This window comes from Chaetodon trifascialis, chromosome 8, assembly GCF_039877785.1.
Source record: "Chaetodon trifascialis isolate fChaTrf1 chromosome 8, fChaTrf1.hap1, whole genome shotgun sequence".
Classification (NCBI taxonomy): domain Eukaryota; kingdom Metazoa; phylum Chordata; class Actinopteri; order Chaetodontiformes; family Chaetodontidae; genus Chaetodon; species Chaetodon trifascialis.
This window is the reverse complement of record NC_092063.1, coordinates 23,552,887-23,559,993: the sequence shown is the minus strand read 5'-3', so window position 1 is coordinate 23,559,993 and position 7,107 is coordinate 23,552,887. Positions and strand designations below refer to the sequence as shown.

General features: G+C 40.5%; 1 long non-coding RNA gene across 1 annotated transcript; it reads right to left on the bottom strand.

Moving 5' to 3' along the window:
* Positions 1-3,240: 3,240 nt before the first annotated feature.
* On the bottom strand, positions 3,241-6,878 carry LOC139334602 (uncharacterized). The gene is made up of 3 exons (XR_011602391.1): positions 6,741-6,878; positions 4,758-4,835; positions 3,241-4,424 (listed from the first exon to the last, which is right to left on the bottom strand). It is a non-coding gene; the product is annotated as an uncharacterized lncRNA (long non-coding RNA).
* Between the last annotated feature and the right edge of the window lie 229 nt (positions 6,879-7,107).

Here is a 7,107-nt window from a genome sequence, read left to right as displayed (position 1 = left end):
TGTGTGTGTGTGTGTGTGTGTGTGTGTGTGTGTGTGTGTGTGTGTGTGTGTGTGTGTGTGTGTGTGTGAGAGAGAGAGAGAGAGAGAGAGAGAGAGAGAGAGAGAGAGAGAGAGAGAGAGAGAGAGAGAGAGCTACCTCTCACGTCTTTTGGCAAGGTAATTGGCCCTTGCAACAGGATCAGCATTCATGCGTGCTCTGTGGTGAGTAACTTTTTCTTTGCTTGAAAGTGGCATCTGTTGGGGGGAAAGAGGCTCTGTTATGTTGTATTAATTATGAAATAGCAGAAATTTAATAAATTGTGTTTTACAGATGTTGTTTTTAATTTTTGACTAACATTTATCATATCACTGAATTATTGAAGTTTTGTCTTAAAAATAGTTCCACATAGTAAGTAGTTTATATTACAACATAAATCGCCATCATAAACTACTGATATTTGATAAAATTGACCTCTAACAGAGAGGTTTGTAATAGGAGTCAAATGGTGTAACCGGTTACACCATTTGACATTTCTATTTAAAATCAAATTTGACAGGCATTATGATGGACACATATGTACACACACAGCCTTTGTGTGAATATTTCAAACATAATTTTTAAAGTAAATACTAATTTTTATAATTATGAAGATTAATAAATGTTTTCCTTGGGTCATACCATTTGACATGTTAACATAAGCATACCTGACCGGACAACAAAAATGTAAAATTATCTCAAATTTGAAAGAGAGTTACTAACCTTGGCACATGGCAGTTAGTCTCATCAGGGGTCCTTCTCTGTGATGTCATTTCCTGTCACATGGCCTTCTTGCATCATATTACCAAAATGGCTCCTTGAATGGTGGTTACACCCATAGACATAATATACGTAGACGCCTCATTGACTGCCGTTTCCTATTGGAGCTGACGTTCAGCGCGGCCGCCATCTTGGATGGGTCTCCCATGCGTCCCCAGTGCATTTATTTCTATGGAGGAAGGTGTATGTCCAGCTACTATAATCATCTCAACTCCTCTAGTTTTTACCTGATTTTCACACGGTTTGGTTTGTTACAAACGTCAGAGATGTAGTTATGATACAGGACGGTGTCACACATTAAAAACAAATGCTTTCATACCGAAATACTTTGTCTTTGTTAAAGAGCATAATACAGACATATGGTATGGCCCATTAATAAATGTATAAATGAATTAATTTTAGATTTTAATAAAGAAACAGTTTGATTGTTCATTTGATTTCTCTCTCTCTCTCTCTCTCTCTCTCTCTCTTTCTCTCTCTCTCTCTCTCTCTCTCTCTCTCACACACACACACACATGCGCGCACACACACACACACAATCATGGCCCTTCTGTACACACCAATAACACAAGAATTTCTTCATTTTTGTTTTTGTGCGCTGAGTTTATTTAATGTAAAGTTAAGCACAGGCACATGCACGCGTGCGCGCGCATACAACACACGCACAAAAACCAGACATCTCGCATAACCTGTTGACATGCGTATTAAACTTTGAGTAAGTTTTTATACTCATTTGTGTTGGAATAAAACTTCACCAAAACAAACTGTCGAAATGAGGATCATCATGTGTGTCGGCCCACAGTCCACTGCTGCTTTCAAACACACACACGTACACACACACACACACACACACACACACACACACACACACACACACACACCCCGTCTGGCCTGACGTGTCTAAATTTAAACTATTCACAGCTTCAGGATGACAAAGATTCCATAATAGCCTGGACTGAAACTGCTGATGTTTGTGATATACACTGATTTTAACACTTACATACATACAAAGCTCCCATAGATACCTGCTCAGTACATTTTTTCCTTCTTTCTTTTTTTTTTTTTTTGGCCTGGAAAAGTTAGCTTTAAAATTCCAGGTCATTCCAGCGTCTTACACTACCCTTTTAAGCTCGTATCTGAGGCTGGGAAGCTAAATAAAATAAATAAATAAAATAGGGGCATTGTTGCGCTCTTTACGTTGACTTCGGTTGGCTCTGGTGCTAGCGGAGACCCACCCAATACGGCGGCGATGCTGGATTACGCTCCAGCACGTAATGAGGCGTCTACGTATATTATGTCTATGGTTACACCACCTTGACACTTCAGGATTTTGACTTGACAGACAAAATTCCCCAAATAAAATATAATATTCTGAACAACTGTGTTTTATTACTTTTATTTACTATTAAATAAATCTAAAGTAAGATTATGCCAAACTAGTTGATAGCATGCTTTTTTGAAAATTTTAACCTTTTTAAGCAAGTTAAACTATTTGGTACCAAGTTTTTTAGGGTTACACCACATGACATTTTTGCCATTATCCCCCAAATATTCTCTCAAAATATATTAAAACCATATATTTTAGATTAGGTTTTCAAAAAAAGGAATGTATGCAAGCAATATGTAAGTTGATTTTAAAATGTTAACCTTTTTAAATGTAAGCAAATCACATGGACACAAAAAAATGTCATGTCACTGACCCATATATATATATAAAAAAGTGAATAATCAAGCAAACAGAAAAACTGCACATATTTACAATAACTAGAAGCACCTGTATGTGCATAAACAAAAATATTGTGAGGCATTGCCATCTCATCAGTCACACACACACTACTGTCTTGCATCATGCCACTCCACAAAACAGTTTTTATCTTTGATAAAGCAGAGAGGGACCTGGCACTTCCTGCAGTACACAGGCGTCTTGACACGCTTGTATCCAGCATCATGGCACCTCTGGCAGTACTTCCTCTTGTCCTTTCCCTCAATATCCTCAGGCCCATAAAACATTGGCATGCAGGTGACTGGTGGTGGTTGTGGTGGTGGTGCTGAGCCTACACTGAAGTCCAGCATTTCTTTAGCAAGCTTCTCCCTGAAGATCTTCTGGGTGTGTGGCTTCTCATTCTTTTTGTTGCACGGCTCCTTGTGGAGGAGGAAGCTGTTCACCACTGCAATGCCAATGAAATGGTAAAACAGTGTCTTGTACCATTTAGTTGTCTTGTGCTGTACACTATAATATTTTATTAATGCGTCTGATAAATCCATACCACCCATGAACCGGTTGTAGTCTAATACAGCAGTGGGCACAGGCACAGCCTTTACGCTCCAGACACCGGCCTCTTTCACTCTCCTTTTCACTGTTTGTCCAGAATAGGCTTCATGGGCGGTCCTGCACATGGTAACTCCATTTCACGAACAGAAGTTTACCTCTTCTGAGCCACCGCATGTCTTCCCTCTCAGCCTTTTTGGGCAGGTTATTGACCTCTGTTTTAGGATAACCAACCCGATTAGTTCGTATTGTCCCACAACAGCGAATGTTTTTCTTTCCTAATTCCTCAAACAGGGCAGGGCTGGTGTAATAATTATCTACATACAGTGTGTAGCCCCCACCCAGTGTTTGAAATGGCAGCAGGTCCCATACAGAGGAGAAGGTCAGACCGTGGGCTGTGGTGGACTCATTCTTCCCCTGGTACACAAAAAAAATTACAGTGTATGCTGTTTGGGCATCAGCAAGGACAAATATTTTATAACCCCACTTTGTGGGCTTGTCCTTCATGTACTGTTTTATGCTGATGCGGGCCTTGGACGCCACCATCCGCTCATCAATGCAAATGTTTTTGTATGGTTGAAATTGGGCCAGGCAGGCAGACACTATCTCAGTGTAAAGAGGCTTGATCTTAAAAAGCCTATCATAATCGGTAGTGTTCTTCTTCCTGTCATTTTCATCATCCTCTTTGGGATCACTTAGGTGCAGTGAGAACAAGATTGTTTCAAAACATTCCCGTGTCATTTTGTTCCAGGGGAAGGAAAACCCATATGGCCATTCCTGTCTCCAGTAGTCTGATCTGTGGTGTATAGACACAAGGCCTGTGAAAAGTATGATGGCCAAAAAGATCCAGAAGTCGCTATCGGTTAGTGCCGTCCATTTGAACTTCAGTCCAGCCTTTATTCTCTTAGCAGCATTAGCCTAGTGTTGCTAATAATACTGCGTACTGCAGAGGGGCTAAAAAAGAGTCTAAACAGTGAAAGGGGAGACCATGGTGCTGTGGTGTCAAACGTTGGGCCCGGGGTCCTGGCTGGCATGAATCTCACCGGGTCAGGTCTTGTGTCCATCTCCTCTTTGCTGTGCCACCTTTCTTCCTCCTCTTCCTCCCTCACTGAGGTGGTAGAGGCAGACCCACCTCGACCATAATTTGCCTTTTTCTTTCGCTTGGCGCAAGATGATGGTGGAGGGAGGGGAGCAGAAACACGCCGTCTCTTTACTTGGGAGGTAATTGTTGCAGGCTGTTGCTGAGGGGGAGGGAGAGACACTGGAACAGATGTGCGTCGCCTGGTTATCTGAGTGACAGTCACGTGAGCAGAAGTGGTGGCTTAAGCTGCCCCAAACACGTCATCATCATGATTGTCACTGTGGAATCAGATTCAGAATTCCTTTATGGATCCCTGAGGGAAAATAGTTTTTGTTGTAGGTGCTCCAAACAAGATAGAATTATACAATTAGAATGAAATTAGAAAAGAAAGAAAAGAGAAAGCAAACATATATATAAAAGCAAATATAGAAACAAAATATTTATGCTAAGAATATATTTATATATAAAACAAATTATATATATTGAGAAAATAAACATAGTATATACAGTAGGATGTGCAAAATTGAGTTGAAATCATTATTATTGGAATTATTATTTATCCTTGTCTTGAAAGTCTATCTCCAAACAGACAAGGGGTAGAGAAAACTCACATATGTGTTGGGAGTGGGACATGATGCAAAGTTGGAGTAGATGTGGATGGACCTGCATACTCAGAAGATGTATCATCACTGTGGAACCAGAGATAAAATAGATTAATGAATTTGCTGCTGTATTGTTTTGAAAATCAAATGTAGATCCAAACCAACAAGTAACAATATTGGTAAAATGATAGATACAGTGTCTATCATAAGTATTCACTCCCTTGGATGTTTTACACTTTTATTGCTTTCATAAATCAATCATGGTCAATAAATTTAGGCTTTTTTAACACAAAAATGTATTGGAAAAAACTCTTTAATGTCAAAGTGGAAACAGATTTCTACAAAGTAATGTTAATGAAAGAAAATTATATAAATGAAAATAATTGTTTGCATAATTATTCACCCCATTCAAGTCAGTATTTCGTAGATGCACCTTTGGCTGCAATCACAGCAGTGAGTCTGTGTGGATAAGTCTCAGTCAGTCTTGTACATCTGCCCACTGCAATTTTGCTCCATTCTTCCTTGCAAAACTGCTCAAGCTCTGTCAGGTTGCGCGGGTATCGGGCATGAACAGCCCTTTTCAAGTCCAGCCACAAATTCTCTATAGGATTGAGGTCTGGGCTTTGACTCGGCCACTCCAGAACATTTACCTGGTTCTTTTTTAACCATTCCTGTGTAGCTTTTGCAGTATGTTTTGGATCATTGTCTTGCTGGAAAATAAATCTTCTCCCAAGCCGTAGTTCTCTTGCAGACTGAAGAAGATTGTCCCCCAGGATTTTGGCGTATTTTGCAGCATTCATTCTGCCCTCTATCTTTACAAGCCTTCCAGGTCCGGCTGCTGAGAAACATCCCCACAGCATGATGCTGCCACCAGCTGGTGTGTTTTTGGTGATGTGCAGTGTTTGGTTTCCGCCAAACATAACGTCTTGTCTGATGGCCAAAAAGCTCAATTTTGGTCTCATCAGACCAAAGAATCTTCTTCCACTTGACCATGGAGTCTTCCACATGCTTTTTTGCAAACTGTAGTCGAGATCTAATATGACTTCTCTTCAACAGTGGCTTTCTTATTGCCACTCTCCCATAATGCTTTGACCGGTGAAGAACCCGGGCAGCAGTTGCTATATGCACAGTCTCTCCCATCTCAGCAGCTGAAGCTTGTAACTCCTTCAGAATAGTCCTAGGGGTCTTGGTGGCTTCTCTCACTAGTCTCCTACTTGCACGGTCACTCAGTTTATGAGGGCGGCCTGATCTAGGCAGATTCATACAAGTGCCATATTCCTTCCATTTCTTGATGATTGATTTCACTGAACTCCAGGGGATGTTCAATGCCTTGGAAATTTTTTTTGTATCCATCCCCTGAATTGTACTTCTCAATAACCCTTTCCCTGAGTTGCTTGGAGTGTTCTTCTGTCTTCATGGTGTAGTGGTAGCCAGGAATACTGATCAACCAGTCTCTCGACCCTTCAGACACAGGTGTTTTATACCTCAATCACTTGAAACACACCCACACCACTCAGATCACACAGGTGATCTTCATTTCACTAATTGTGAGACTACTGGCAACAATTTGATGGACCTCTATTGAATTGGACCATTAAATTAAAAAGGGGGTTAATAATTATGCAAACAATCATATTTCTTTATATATTTTTATTTCATTGACATTACTTTGTAGAAGTCTGTTTTCACTTTGACATTAAAGAGTTTTTTCCAATAAATTTTTGTGTTAAAAAAGCCAAATTGTTTTGACCGTGATTGATTTATGAATGCAATAAAATGGGAAAACATCCAAGGGGGTGAATACTTATGATAGGCACTGTAGATAGATAGATAGATACTTTATTCATCCCCACGGGAAATTCACATCTGTAGTTAGTTCACATTTCCCATGATTATAGCAGCAATAATAAGTTCAATTTATTGCAGGACAATGTGGTAGATGGGCATGCAATTCAACAATAACTTAATCATAACAAAGCAAAGATTACGTACCTCTCCAATGGAATATAATCCGACTCAGATTCACCAGAGCCATGACTACTGTTCGGATGCGTGCACAAATCTTCGTCATCGTTCGATGAGTCTTCCGGGTAAACTTTAGCTCCGCCATCTACTGCAAGTATACGGAGAACCTCCTCTGTTGAAAACATTTTTGCGGACTCTTTTCTGGTTGCCATTGTTGCTGCCTCTCACGAAACGTCGAAAGATGCGAGTGCAGAAAGTGAAACAATGCCTCTGCCTGATCAGCAGTGTGCGCCTGCGCTCTACGCTCTGCGCGTTCCTGCGTAAATATGAAGGAGCGCTGAAACTCAGAGCGCATTTACGCGGCTCAATAACTTTGCAACCCAGTGGTTGTATT